This window comes from Phoenix dactylifera, chromosome 2, assembly GCF_009389715.1.
Source record: "Phoenix dactylifera cultivar Barhee BC4 chromosome 2, palm_55x_up_171113_PBpolish2nd_filt_p, whole genome shotgun sequence".
Lineage (NCBI taxonomy): Eukaryota > Viridiplantae > Streptophyta > Magnoliopsida > Arecales > Arecaceae > Phoenix > Phoenix dactylifera.
In genome coordinates, this window is record NC_052393.1 from 24,095,405 (window position 1) to 24,110,628 (window position 15,224).

A 15,224-nucleotide genomic window follows, 5' to 3' on the forward strand; every position below is an offset into this window, starting at 1 on the left:
TTTTCAACTGTTTGACAATATGAAAAAAACCAAAAATTCTTTATCCTCTTCCTCTATCTATCCAAGGGATGGAAATTGCTCGCCATTAGCTGTGAGGGGATGGATCTATCTTATTATACTTTTCACAATGCATGTTGCCACCTCACTGGTGCTTCTTAATTCTTTTGTCTTTTGCCATGATTGGATATTGGTGTGGTAAACTTTTTTATTTGAGAAACATGGATGTGGAAGACTTTATACTAAGAACCCATTAACAAACCATGGTTCCAGTAATGATGCCGCTATTCATAAATATCCTTATCTCCATGTCCCTTTGTGAAGTTAGAAAAGAACATAAAGCAGAAATTTAAAGATGGCACTGCAATCTTAAAGTGGCCAATGGTACACTATTACCTGCTATAGAACTTCAAAAGGTTGTTATGAACATTTATTATAATAGTAAAGTTGCAGTACATACTTCCAAGAATATCAATAAATAAAATTTAAGGTATACACCTTGAAGACAATAATGATGTCGAGAAACTTTAGTCACATTCATTATAGCCTAAACTATGCCATTATTTGAGGTGAACAAACAACAGTTGTTGGAAACCGGCAAAGATCAATTCAAGTGATTCATAGCAATGCACCCAAGTGTCGATAAACCAAACCAACCACATACTAAGAATGATCTTTATCTCCTCACGGGTTGACGATTACATTGAAGGGAGAATCAAGTTATTTTTCCAAGCAAAACTTTTAATTACCATGGCACGACAATCATTTTTGAGAAATGTCATTCTTCTGATCTTGGTCTGGTCTGATTTGAGCCAAGAAATCTGTTTGTGAACCGAACCTGGTCCAATGCTATTATTCTTTTAATCTTTGGTATGTCATGTCTCTCCAATGCTATTATTCACCATCTTCCATCCACTCTGTGTCATAACCACCCTCAATCACCACACACCCCACATTTCTAACCCACCCACTTCTATGCTTCCAGAGGACATCATCATCATTTCCACACCAAACTTATGTGACCAAACATCATGGAAGGAAGGGGGAATTATTCCATGAATCCATCTCCTATGGATCCACGCTTCCCCACAAAGTAAAGGTACTGCTTCAGGGAGTGAGCTTGGATCATTTTGTGGGCTCTGGTACCAGCGAAAGTTTCGGATTTGGCTACGTCTAAAGGGTGACAAAGAAGGACCATCTTAAGTTTGTGGCATGCGGCACATCTAATGGCGGACCCTTCCACTTTTGAGTCCATCAAAAAGGCAACGTATTATTAGCTGTGACAATCTGACGAGGGCTCTGCCACTGTTTGCTCCTGCAAAATAGTGACGACTAATTAATCCCCAAGTATTTGATTTGTTCTTTCAGTATCAAAAGAAAGTGCAGCAACCTACCAAATGCATGCCTTCTAAAGATACAAAAAGTTCTGTTGTATGTAGTAGTATTTTCATATAAGATAAAAGAATAGTGTCTTCCATTTTAATCCCCACATATCTGATTTATTTATTTATTTATTTATTTTTATTTTTATTTTATTTTTTTTTTTGGGGGGGGGGGGGGGGGGGGGGGGGGACGGGGGCGGGGGAGCAGCTGCTCACACAGCTCTAGCATGAGTAAAGAGAGAATGTTGTGCAATGGTACAGGGGCAAAATATAACATGTCCATAGGACATCATTCAAGTGTTGAGCAGCAAAGGAGACGATCCAGTCCGCAGTTCTGTTCGTCTCTCTAAACATATGTATGGCCTGGAAGAAACTGCAACCCCCACCATCCTGCGAATATTCTCAAGTATCTGATTTGTTTTTTCAATGTCAAAAGAAAGTGTAGCAACTTACCAAATGCATACCTTCTAAAGATACAAAACGTTTTGTTGTATGTAGTAGTATTTTCATATAAGATAAAAGAATAGTCTCTTCCATTTTAATGAACTCCAACACCTTGAGGCCTTATTCTAAGCAATTGAAGAATCATTTCGCTGGTAAATTTTATGATAATGGGAACAAATATACTTCTATTTTGTAATACGCACTTGCTCCTCTTTTTTTTTTTTTGGGTTTCCCCTCCCTCAAGAACTATCGTGGAGAGAGATTGGCATTTTTCTAGTGAAAAGATTGAGGACGGTTATATACCATACAGGTGAATGCTTATCTTGAATTATTTGCACATATTTCTAAAGATCATATGTATTTTATGGTAGTATTTGCAACATTCAATGGAATAGATGTGGCAAGTAATATTTAATAGGTGGATGACTCATCACTTTTCACAAATTATGGCATAACAAAATACTTTTTTTTTTTTGAAAAAATACAGCACTTAATGTTAGATTCCTAATTTACTACTAGTACACCCTACTGCAATATTCAACTGCAAGAAATACTTTGGCCACCCTTGCCATATATGCTCAGTTACTCAAAGCCGCTGTCCTTATGTGAAAGGTGAAATGGCTTGGCTTCCCTTGTATCTGTAGCAAGAGTAAGATACGTGGCCGCGGGAACGGTGGACAGCACAAATTGAACTTCTCTGGAAACTGCAAACATTAAAAACGAACATGTAAAAATCTTGACAAGAAAACGAACAAATATAAAAAAAAAAAAACTTAGACCTATGCAAACATATATTTAATCCTACATTAGTTATTCGCTGGGTAGATCTTGAATACTTATATAAGATTGGAGAACCCAAATAATACCTTCTGACTAGTCTTTTTGGATGAGGTCTTAAGTTGTTACAAATAGTATCAGAGCAGATCCAGCCCATAGTCCATGTTGACTAGAGGGCACTGTAGTATGGGCTCATTAAGGCTGACCAGAGGCCAATCGTGGTGTTTGTGATTAGATTTGAATGGATTTAAACCCTCAGTCTAATAAAGATGTTAGAGCTTAAACGGAAGAAGTATGTGAGGACCCATGCGAGCATGTATTTAGTCCTATATTAGTTATTTGCCGAGAAGCTTTTGGGTACTTATACAGGACTAAAGAACCTAAAAATTACCTTCCGACTAGTTATTTTTGATGAGATCCTAGATTGTGACAAATGAAATCAGAGCTGATAGAGTGGGTCCAACCCATAACCTATGTGGATTAGGGGACACTGCAGTATACATCCATTGAGATTGACCACGGGCTGATTGTACTGCTCGTGATTAGATTTGAATAAATTTGAACCCTTAGCCTGATGAGGATGTTAGGATTTAAACGAGGGGCGTTGAGGCTTAAACGAGAGAAATATATGAGAACTCGTGCGAGGGTGTATTTAGTCCCACATCAGTTATTCGCCGGAAAGATCTTAAGTACTGATACAGAACTAAAAAATCTAAAAAATACCTTTCGACTAGCTATTTTGGGTGAGGTCCTGCATTGTGACAAATTATATCCGTGCAGATTTAGCTCATAACCTATGTAGACTAGGGAACACTGCAACATAGATCCATTAGGGCTGACCATGGGCTGATCGTAGTGCTTGTGATTAGATTTGAATGGATTTGAACTCTTAACTTGATGAGGTGATGGAGGACCACTGCGGAGGAAAATAGGGAAAGAAGAGGAAGAGGAAGAAGAGAAGAGTAGGAGGAAGAAGAAGAAAAGAGAAAAGGAAGAAGAGAAGGGAGAAAAGGGGGCTAGAATTTTATTCAATCATTCAATGCTCTAATTCATGAGAGGGGTGGCCTTTCTATAACCTTACATTAGGTCAATCAATTGGTGACATACCAAAATTGAACCTTCAATCAGTTGACAAAGTCAATTGATTGATTACATACCAACATCGATCCAATCACTCAACCCAATTACATGACTTAATAGCTAACCCAATTGACTTGACCAAAACAAAAGCAAATGACCAAATCGACTCAAATGCAGGCAATAAAAATAAAACAGACTCAAATGGACCCAATCTAGGCCTGACTCAAATCGGTGGCTCAAGATCATCTCCCAGCCACAATAAAGTCAATCCCTGGTGTAAACGCGAGCGAGTTGCTCTGATGGTGCGATCGTCTGAACGAATAGTTCTGATGCCCCCATCATGAGGTCGTCAGAGATTAAACGAGAGCAGTATGTGAGGACCCGTGCGGGCGTCTGTTTAGTCCTATATCAATTATTCGTTGAGTCAATCTTATGTAAGGATCAAAAAATCCAAATAATATCTTCCGACTAACTATTTTGAATGAAATTCTAGATTGTTACAATATATACATAAAAGATTCCTACTAAATCAAGTTATGGGGCTAGCAGTTTCCTCCACTTGTTTAATTTTTATCAGCCCTCAGCTTATAGATCAACCAAAATCATAACCAGAGAGCAACCAAAGCGTCAGAGCTACTGACTATAAAAAAAGACTAAGTCGTTGTTGCTATCTGAAGTCTTAAGGCCAATTAGAGTAGACTTCCGAAGCACAGGATTGAGACACGCTACCTAGTGGCTAGGATGTTAGCGTCTTAACCTGCGTCATTTGTCTTCTTTTCCATGCATCCATACTCGAGAGATGCCCATATCCCAAGTCGCTGTGCCGGATATATAGTAGTTGATGCCTCACGCTTTCTTTTCTGTTTCCTTCTTGTACGAAGAAATGATGGGCCTAACCTCCACGTTCCTCTTAGCCTTCACCTAATGTGAGGAAACCAATGCCTTTTGGACCATTTAGGTGGCATGGTCGGTTGGGCACTGTTGCTTTCTGACAAAGATTCTATTGGATGCCGCCCCACGCACAAACTTTTGTCTCGGCTGGATTCCACCTCCTTGGCCTCCCTTGTGGAATGCCTGCCAAAAAAAAAAAAAAGAAAAAAGAAAAGAAAAGAAAAAGGGAGAACAACAATCTATCTAAAAAAAAAATATATATATGATGAGGTGTAGAGAGGTGACATCTGATCGCTTCCCGTATGGACCTCTAATTAAATCAATAACATGATGATTGCAATGACATGGTAAATATAAAACCTTATCTAAAAATAGTTGCTAAGAAAATATTATTTGGATGCTTTAGGATATAATCGAACTGAGGCTAAACGTAGAGATGACAATTGGGTCGGATTAGATTATATATGGCTCGGATCAGAAAATTCCAAACTTGAACCTGATGTATTTATTATACATATTAGAATTTGAAACTTAAACTTATCATGTTTAATAAACAGGTACCCGACCGACCTTCTTAACTTATTTAATAAACAGATAATCTGCTTAACATGTTAACATGTATAATATGTTAATGCGTATAACCTATATAACTTGTTAACCTGTTGACCTATTACCTATTTAATAAATTGGCAATTTGCTTAATCTACTTAATTCAACTCGACTTGATTATTAAACAGATTAAACGGATCGAGAGGTTAGAACTGAACCCAACCTGATTATTAAACAGTTTAAATTGGTCGATTTATTTAATATATGAACCTATATAGCCCAAATCTAAACTTGCTTATTGTAGATCAAATACAGGTCGGATTATATTTTGCCAGTCCTAGCTAAGTGCACGCCTATATGAATCCTCATATACTTTTCTTGTTTAAATACTAACATATTCGATCGGCTAAGAGTCCAAATTTAGTCAAATCCAATTATAGATATTACGATCAGCTTGTGGTCAGCTCCAATGAATTCGTATTATGGTATTCTTTCGTTTATATATAGATATGAGCTGGATCCGCTCTGACATTATTTGGGATGATTTGAGACCATACCAAAAAAGTCAGCCAAAAAGCCATTATTATGTTTTTTTGGTTCTTTATAAATATCGAAAATCTATCCGATGTATAGCTATTGTGGACTAAATACATGTCCGAATGAATCCTCTGACATGGATAGGTAGCAGGAAGAGCCAATTGGCAGATTACATTCCTACACTGCCATTTTACCGAGAATCTCAGGACCACTGGTCATCTGATTCGCTCGTCTAACATATCTTGCCTTCATTTTAAAATGGAGAAAGAACTGCAGACTCTCCACTTTTCTGAGGGACGAGGGTGTGGTGGTCTTCAATGGCATCCAAGTGGGTCCTCACCCGGACTCAGCAGTTGTAAAAGGAATAAAGTTGGAATGCTCAATCATGGAGATAGAAGTTTGATATCTTATAATACACATATGTCAAGATCTCAACACTACTAGTTTTCTATGGGGATGATATCTAGCCATCTAATAAGATGCTAATAAAGGAGATCTCATCGAGCACTAAACAAGAAGATGATATTTGCTCATTTCATCACTCTAATCATCCAATGATAGGATGTCCATATAAAATTTGATTATTACAAATTCTTTGAATTTCTTTATAGGTAGTGAGCTTTTTAAAATTTAGACGAATCCAAGGTCACTTCAAGCACATTGAAGTTGGAAGAATTTGACTGAGAACATGGCCTTGCAATAATTAGCGGGCTAAAGAAGTAAGAGCCAAGAAATGAAATCAAACTAATGCAAGACATCGTATTATGATGCGAGCATCTATTTAGTTCTACATTATTTGTGTGCTGGAAAGATGTTGAATACTCGTATATAGCAAAAAAAAAAAAATCAAATAGTACCTTCTAACTATTTTTTTTTAGATGAGATCCTGAATCTTTACAAATTATGTATGACCAGCAGACACTACAGCAAGAGTCCTTTTGAGACTGACCATGAATTGATCATAGAGTTTATGATTGAATTTGATTGGATTTGAACCCTGATGCTATGGCTTAAATGGAGGGATCTAAATAAATACCTTTTAACTAGTATTTTTGGATGAAATTCTAGGCTGTTACAGTTATATTTATAATGCATAGAGTCAACACTTATAATGGATTCTATCATGTATTGACAATTTAAGCTATGGATACAAATGGCTATAAAAAATACAAATTATCAAAAATAAATAAATAAACAAGAATATACTAATTAAGAAAAAAATTAGATATAGAGATGTAGACCATATTGTCCACAAAAGTAGATTTCGCATTTCCCCCATTGAATGATTCGGCACCAAGGGTCCCAACACGTCTACCCTCTGAGATTCAGTTACATCACAACCTTTGTGAGAACGCGCTCCGAGCTACAAATATTAAGAACACGCCCCTTGCCACAAGAATTAAGATGTAGTGGTATTTTGCAGATAAAAGAAAGAGAAAAAAAATAGAGGGCGTTTGCGAAGAGGAAAAGAGAGAAACAGAAATATCTTGTTCAGAAAATAAATAGTGAGGGATGCGTGTCTGAATGAAAAGAAAATTCACATATTTATTGAGTCCTGGTTAAAGGTAGAGACTACTCAATCCAACGATAGCAATTTTTCAGATATCCAACGCAAAAAATTCACATATTTATTGCTAGTTTCTAATAGATAAAAAACCCCCTGAAATTAAGGTGTTTTCAAACACCCAAAACGATAGCACATAACGTCATGCACCATGTACTCAGAAGAAGGAGAAAACATTAAAGCAACAACTTAGGAAGTAGTGATCTGAAACAAGAACTAAAAATTGCACAGTTAAGAAAGCCTCCGTGGACTAGATTCTGGAGAAGAATTTAAATTATTATCTTTGGAAACCGGACAGTGGCCTAGTGGTTGCACCCGTGATCAAATGATGGGGTTCTCCAACCCAACTAGATAATTATGTCAGGTGGTGCCCCCATGTTGCTCTAAAAGGAATCAGCAATAAAAGAGAAATTAATTTTTCCTGGTCAGCATCTCTTAGTCGATTCCCTCAACATTCTGGTCGCCTAAGGAATCGACCTATCTTTTACAATCTACCATCAAAAAACGGTGGCCCATCCTATGCTGTTGTTTTACGATGAATTAGTGTTGGTAAAACTATATGAGAAGTGCGAGGGCTTCGCGTGTTTAGTTTCGCATCAATTATTCATTGGGTAGATCTTGGGTGCTTATACAGGATCAAAAATCCAAATAATACCTTACGACTAGTCTTTTTGGATGAGGTCCTGAGTTGTTAGAAATAGTATCCGAGCGGACTCAGCCTATAATATATTTCGACTAGAAGACACTGCAGCACGAATCTATTGGACATGACCACGGGCCTATCATGGTACTTGTAATTAAATTTGAATAGATTTGAACTCTTAGATCGACGAGAACGTCAAGACTTAAATGAAGGGAGTATGTGAGAATCGCACGGGCGTGTGTTTAAGCCCACATCGGTTATTCACCGGGTAAATCTTGGATATTTATACTGAATCAAGGCACTGAAGAGAAGAAACAAAGATGATATTTTTGGAAATAATTAGATGATGAACTGCGAAGTATTCACTCGCCACATTCGAAAAGGACTGAGGTCTTAGCTTCACAATTTGCACCAAGTGGAAGCTAGAAAAGTTTGATAACGGGCCTTATGAAAATCAAATAAGGCGCTCAATGTTGCGCTACAGTGTTAAATCGTCAAAAGCTTGAAGGCTTGAAGCCAGTAATTCCATTCAGAAAATTAGATAAACAAGACTCTCTAGGGTCCCATTTGTCTCGCTGGCTAGACCACTCATACCCAAGCTTAATGGCGCTCTTTCTTTGGATGTCACTTGTCATGCCCGGCCATCAATATCCAATATGGTTTGGCCCCATAAATCATGCAATGCCGACTAAAATTTTTTTAATTTCAAAAAATAGATCCTCCATGCAGTAATGAATTGGCATTAGCAAACTAGAGCATCGCTAGACTCCATAATAATAATGTGAATAACCATATTTAGTATTAATGAAGATCATCTAGGTTAAATACTCAAGTATTTTTATTATATTATCTTCAAATAACTACAAGACTATATAGACTTTGATCATTTCATTATCAAAATTTCAGTTAAGATAATTATGACTGCCCACTAATCTATCACACCATCTAGAGCCAGTCTATGCTACTTCTTAACATCAGCAGAAGGACAAGAATATGAATAGTGAGCTAACAATCCAGTGAATTAACTCTATCCCTTCAGTTGGATCAAAGCACATAGAAAAATACTTAGATAAATACAAATAGCATTATAAATTATAAAAGAAAATAATTTTATAAAATTCAAGAAGGAGTTTCACAATTGGTACGTAGGTGTTCAACAACTTGATGATTCATGTTTCAAAAGACTACTACAAAAGCCATAACAAGAAAATAAATTTATTGAGAAAATAAATTTTCAATTTTTTTTAAAGTATTTACAATTACGCTCTTTGTTAGACCTTGTGACCGGAATGATGATTAGTCCGATAACAAGACAGCTGAAACGGCATTTAGTCCTGTGGTATGGTCTCCAAATCAATTTTAATCTTATGATGGAGGCCCAAAACAAATTAGTTTGTGAACATGTGCTAAGCTCAAAACATAGTAGGACCAGAAAATAATCCATATCCAAAATGAACCTTTCAACCATATAAAATGATTAAGTTCCAAATACTCATGAGCTTTCAATTATATTTCCAAACATCAGTAGTTTGCTTGTTACAAACTTTCAAGTTCTAACCAGCCATTAGTTTCTTAAAAGCTCATAACTCCAAAAGTACATTTCCAAATGAAGTGACCTACAAAATTCATTTATAATTTCAATGCTTGATCTGTGATATAATAATTGTATTCATATGAAATACCACAAGGCTTATTTATTAGTTTCAAACATCTGCTTGTCGGTAAGACTGGGTTCAAAGGATGTAGCACCATTTAATTTTTTTACCGTAAAATTATAATCAAGTACAAGTACTTAACTGGATCATGTATGTTTACATAAACACAAGGGAAATAGTTTTCACAAAATACATGTAAATATTTTTCCCAACATCATTTTGATAAGTAATCACGTAAATGAGTAAACAATCATCTAATGGAGAGTAATTATTCATTTCATATATATTTTTCTATAAATCACACAAGAAATTCAAAATTTTAAAATTTTCTAGAGATGGTAGAGTACTTGTAGGCAAGAACAATGAGATCTAGAGATTTACTCTAATAGAAAGGCTATGCACAATGTGCAATATAGTTATATCAAACACCCAACCTTTTTTGTGACACCCTAAAGCATGATCCCCCTACCATCCTATCCATTCCTTCCTTTACCTTAAGCATAGTGAAGGTCTCTCTAAGTTGCGTGACCCTTCAGGACTCTGCAACATAGGATCCTTCTAGTTTAGAGATGGTGTCCCTTCATTTGCAGGTCAGTAACTCTATTTATGGATGGTAGAGCCTAAATCTAAGCAACCCTCTCTTTAGCCTATTTATGAAGTAATCCCCTAATCTACGCATTGATCAATTACTCTATTCCCAAGAATCCTAATCCAATCATTAATCAATTTTATAAAATAAATATTTAGCCAACAAGAAAGTTTGGACCCTCAAGATGGGTGCTCCTTATAGATCGAAGGACTAGTCTCCAATAAGAGAAAGAGAGAGAGACTGTTCAGATCATTCATGTGCAAAATGAAAGGTACGAGACAAAAGGTCTTAGGTAAAAAAGAGAGATTCATGAAGACAAAGAAAATCACTTATCCAGGGGTGCAGAGGAGAGGAAAGGCCAGTAGATTAGAAGATAAGGCATGATGAATGAGAGATGGAGAGAGTCGATGACAAGAGAGAGGAGACGGTAGATTGGTAATGGTTCCAAAAAGGCACTTAGAGGCATCATAAGGGGGATACATGGCGGTGTTACAGCAGAGATGCTCGACGATGTCACACGGGGAGATGCTTGGTGGCATTGCAACGTAGATGCTTGAAGATGCGTAGTGCTACCATAGGAAAGATGCTTGGGAAGACTCATACACAGGCGGAAGAATAGAGAGAACAACATGTTGGGGTCACTCGAGGTGGAGAGAGAGATATATAGAGAGCAAGAAAGTTGAGAGGAAGGGAGGCATGAGATGCCAAAAGAAGAAGAGGGTTGGTGTGGAAAAATAAATAAATAAAAAAAGAAAGAATGAAAATAAGAAAGTAGGGGCCAAACCCTACTTCATTGTTGCATACTTGCATGGAGCATCTATTTTTTGAAATTAAGGAATTTTGGCAAGCCATCCATGTTTTATGAGGTCAAACTCTATTGGATGTGTAGCCATTTGTCACATGCTTACTTCATGCTAATGGATCAACACATAACAAATTAAGTGGTATCAGAGTATACTCAACCATGGCCCATAAGACTAGGATATATTAGCATGATCATATTTGGACTAACTATGGAGTGATCGTGGTGTTTGTGATTAAATTTAATGAGATTTGAATCTTTAGCTTGTCAAGGATAACATAGCTTAAATTGAGAGATTAAATGAGAGCATGTGTGGGCAGAGTTTAATCTTGCCTAGGGAGGATTTTAGATATTCATATAGGGTTAAGAAACTCAAATAATATCTTTCGATTAGTCTTTTTGAATAAAATTGTAAGTAGTTAAATCTCTCTTTTATTCAAATTTTTAATAAGAATATACAATGAGCTATTATTCTACCTCACTAGGCCTTATGCCCAATGAGTAAGAAATAAAGCCAGGAATCGCCATCCCATATTCATCTGAGATAAAATCAAATAGTGTGACACGGGACTATAGTTGCTTGATTAACTTTTATTAAACATTAAGGAAAATGGGCATCAGAAAGGTAAATACCTATAATAATTGAATAGAGTATCATTCCTTTTACAACAGATTGCACTTGCCAATTGGTCATTGAGGAAAATAGGCTTGGTACATCTTAATCTTCCTAATATGAAATTGCGAATTTTGAGCAACTGTAAACATGGGATGCCAATTGGTCAGTAACATGCCCGTTGGCATCATAACTTCAAACTAAAATCAGAGGATTCATGAATCTTCTTCTTCTCTTCCTTGCTTTCCTCAAGATTCTCATAGTCACTTCGCTCGCTCGATCCATCAAATAGCTCTCCTTTCCTGTCATGAGAATAAAGATAGGTCCGATCCAAAAGAATGCAAATATGGCTTTTGCTGTCCCAATGCATATCTGATTCATATGCATCATGAATTGCAATTTTCTAAAGGATAAAATTTGCGAGCACTCGCATATTGGTCATTGAGCAAGAAAGAACATTGTATTAGTCTGGGAATATAATTCTCAAATTTATTCTTAACATATTGGTCATTGGCATCATAGATTCATAGTCATCCATGAAGTGCTTCTTTCTCTTGGATAAATTAAGTGCATCACATATGCCAAATACTAGTGCTAATAATAATACTATAATGGCAATTGCTTATGCTAACAACAATAGCAAAATGAATGGAAACAACAAGAAGAATAACCATCAAATATTGTGGCCCACAGAGGAATTGCTTCCTGTTTGAATGCCACATGATGCTTAGAATCAGTAAATTCTCATTTCAGTGCCCTTGCTTTTTCCTCTTCAACCTTTGAAACTGGAATCCTTTTCTTGTTACCCATCAGAGGTGCATAGGGACCAGCATCATTATATAAGTTTGAACATATGAAAGAAAAGCTACTCTTAAATACTTAGATGACCAGACAACTGATAACCTAGTTCAGTGTAAAAGGAATGCATCTGAATACAAATAGTAGGCATAAATGAAGAAATACAGGATACAAACATTGCTTAGTTCCTTTTTTAATATGTCTCCAATTCAACCAAATTCTGTGGTCTAAGAAACAAAAATCCAATTCCTAACTCCATCAGAAAAGCTTAAAGTATGTAATCCCGAACGTCTTCGGTGTATTAATATGATAAATATGGCATCACATCCTCACATTCTGAACATCCTTTTAGAGAGGCTTCCATGTAATTCATCAAAGATCCAGATCTAGGTTCAAGATAAATTGAAAAAAGTTAAGGAAACATAGATGTCCTTAATTTGATGGGGAAACAATAAGAAAAAAAGAGGGAAAATGGATGCCAGAGATGTACAGTTCCAGTACTGGCATGTGGCTCTCTAGAGACAGTGTGGGATCATATTTCTCTTCTTCTGCAAGCACAAGGCATTAGGAGAAACTAAGTTACAGAAATTTTATGCTTGCCAAATCAAAATTGATTCATAGTTCTCCTCTGAGTGAAATATACCACTGGGGACTGGATTGAATCTGGAAATTTATTGCTTGAAGTCTTCATCCTGAATGAAATTAGGAAAAAGTAAAGCTTATAAGTACATCACAGTACTGTTTTTTAGTGCAATTTCCTCTAGTCAGATGACAGAACAAGCATGTCATGACTGCCTCCATCTCTTTGGTAAAGACCATAAAAACGTTCATCTCCTAGTTTCAGTGAATGTGCCTCAATCTCATGTAATTTGTCAGAGTTAGAGGTCTTGACTATTATTTTCTCAGCAATGGGCTTCTTTCATCAAGGAAAGCCCTGATATCACCTTCCCTCCCTCCTGAGCTGTTAGCAAATAATCTAAAGCAACACTGAAGAAGTTCAAAACAGAGTGCAACATGCTTGATATCTATTTCATACCATTTGTTGCATTCCTTCGGCCGAATTCGAAGGCCATTTTAGAGAAGTTAATTAAAACAATATATTAGATAGAGCTTCTAAGTGCTCTACTGAAAACTAGCACTCAAAATAGTATCGCAAAATATTCGTTCATCGCTGTAGATAATCAGATGCAGGAGAAAGAATTCCACCAGTTAATCTACCACAATATTATCAAGAACAGAAGCACATGATTTAACATTGCAATGTCTTTGTATATTTAAATTAGTTCCTTCTTCTTTGCACGATGTCACCCTGAAGAGAGTCCAGGACCATCACCAACCTATGTACTTAAAACTTTTCATCAGTTGAACTCTGTGTTCAAGTTCTTCACTAATCTGACTTGTTTTATCATCTGATGACATGATCGAACATTTTTTAGATCTGGATTTTTTTAGAAAAGATGGTCTAATCATCTTATGGCATGAAAAAAAAAAGACTTTATCATCTTATGCCATGATCAAATCTAGATGTTTTCTTAAGAAAATTAAAAACTGATTGTCTGATCAATAGTTTTATCATTTGATGGCATGATCAAACTTTTTTAAGATCTGGAATATTTAAATAAAATGATTTTATCATCTTATGGCATGATCGAATTTTTTTTCACATCTAGGACTTTGGTAAAAATAAAAGTTACAGAACCTTTTTTTCACATCAGCAATTTCTTGCACATTTTTAAAAAATAAAAAATGTGGCGGCGGGATTGAACCCGACGTGAATCGAACACGCAACCTTCTGATCTGGAGTCAGACGCGCTACCATTGCGCCACGGATCCTGATAGGAAAAGGTTAGGTTTAAACATATTTAACATTTAAACCTGGTGATCTGAGGGCCACTTGCAAGACTCTAGTTACGAGAATTCAGTGAGATTAAAAAGAAACTTCCATTTACTCATATTAGGCAGATGATGAGTAGCATATCTTTGTATCTAAATGAGTTTATATTTCTTGCATGTGGTGTCTTACACTTGGAAAACTGTGGTACACCGATAATTATGTGGGATCCAATTCACTTTATCATATAAAAAATCACTTGATCAATAATACTTTTTTTTCCCTTTACACAAGGGAGCCTATAGCCCAAAGAAAGAAAAAAAATTAGTGTTTTAACTAAAATTTTATAGAACCGAGGATTGATACGAATAAGAAACCTCATGATAGTTATTTGCTTGAGTTGCTACTCAATCAGCAGCTTAATTAGCTTATCTAAAATATGGGATACGTGAAAACTGATTGTGGCATACTTTCATAGTCAAAATTTTTCAACAATGGATTAACATGCTATCTACAAGAAGGATAAAAATTTATCCATGAGATAATAGCAGCTGAATTCCCTTCAACCCATATCTTTACGATAGCACTTCCTTAACTCATAATTATTTGCAGAGTTTAGGTCCGATCCAGCCTTACATTTACGGACATCACGATGTCAATCTTAAAACTTCCATAACATAGTTCCTTTGGAGGCTATTCTCACCATTTAAAATTTCAACTGCATGGTCACCAATAAATTTTCTGCCTTCTGACAATAAAATGATTTTGATACTATCTTCTAAATATTTTCATATAATCTGGAAGAATTTATTGATCTTTGAGTACTATAATTTTCATGCAATGGTGAACTGAAGAATAAGAGTAACAATTGAATGTCCCAAGCTGAGCACGCAAATGCACTGAGACATAAAACTCAACACTGAACCCACCAAATAGGATTAAAGCAGCAAACTCGAGCAGAATATACCTCTAAATTTAACATAGCTTTGAGATAAACAGCCATCTTTGTGACTGTTATAATGGCAGGTTTGGTAGATCCGTTATAATAGAATAACGCCATATGTATTGAATC

At 36.1% G+C, this 15,224-nt stretch overlaps 1 non-coding gene across 1 annotated transcript; it reads right to left on the reverse strand.

Moving 5' to 3' along the window:
• Window positions 1–14,082: 14,082 nt before the first annotated feature.
• Window positions 14,083–14,154, reverse strand: TRNAW-CCA. Its single transcript has one exon. It is a non-coding gene; the product is annotated as a tRNA-Trp (tRNA).
• Between the last annotated feature and the right edge of the window lie 1,070 nt (window positions 14,155–15,224).